At 47.2% G+C, this 653-nt stretch overlaps 1 long non-coding RNA gene across 1 annotated transcript in view; it reads left to right on the top strand.

Moving 5' to 3' along the window:
• The window catches only part of LOC127749090 (uncharacterized), a 2795-nt gene extending 2588 nt beyond the window's left edge, over nt 1-207 (top strand). The window contains exon 2 of the long non-coding RNA XR_008010962.1: nt 21-207. This is a non-coding gene — a long non-coding RNA (uncharacterized LOC127749090). The remainder of the gene's footprint in view (nt 1-20) is intronic.
• Nucleotides 208-653: the final 446 nt, after the last annotated feature.

Genomic DNA, 653 nt, shown 5'->3' with positions numbered 1-653 from the left:
CTGGTTTCCCAAAGCGTGAGGGGATCGCCCATTTCAGGATCTGTTCAGTTTTACTAGAGTAAACTACAGGCGAAGTCGGGGCGCTGTAGCTCAGATACTTTCTAAGAAAATTGCGATTTACATATTTTTTTCCGACATCGGCCTGCCGAAAAGGTGCTTTCTCGGGCCGACCGGGGCGCAGGGCCGCGCGCCCAGCCAATGGGCTGGTAAACCTGTGACTGATATAATATACCGGTGTCTGAGTGCGGGTGTGGAGTGTGGTGTGGTGGCTCAGATAGTTGCAAGCTGGACCGCTGGTCGTTTGGGCTCTCCATGTCGTAGGTTCGACTCTTGACTTTTGGGGGCCTTTTTTTTTTTCTTTTTCCGAGGGGATGGAAACTATCAGATAATGTTCTGCCTTTGAATGTGAACTGCCCTCTAAAGCCAGACCGCTGTGGGATGAACAGTTTTCGAGAAATTGAAGATTTTAACTAATTTTCCTACAGACCTACTTTGAGTCGTTCAAATGCAGGTTTCTTGTGGCGATAGCTTATCGTCTGTTGCTGGGTCATTTTAGTTTTACTAGATTTATCTTCAGGCAAAATCGCGGCGCTGTGGCTCCAATGGGTCCAGAGTTAGAGCCTGTTTTCGGGAAATTTAAGATTTTTACAAAA

Source organism: Frankliniella occidentalis, unplaced genomic scaffold (assembly GCF_000697945.3).
Source record: "Frankliniella occidentalis isolate FOCC.00 unplaced genomic scaffold, Focc_3.1 Scaffold30, whole genome shotgun sequence".
Lineage (NCBI taxonomy): Eukaryota > Metazoa > Arthropoda > Insecta > Thysanoptera > Thripidae > Frankliniella > Frankliniella occidentalis.
This window is presented reverse-complemented; position numbering and strand designations above follow the sequence as displayed.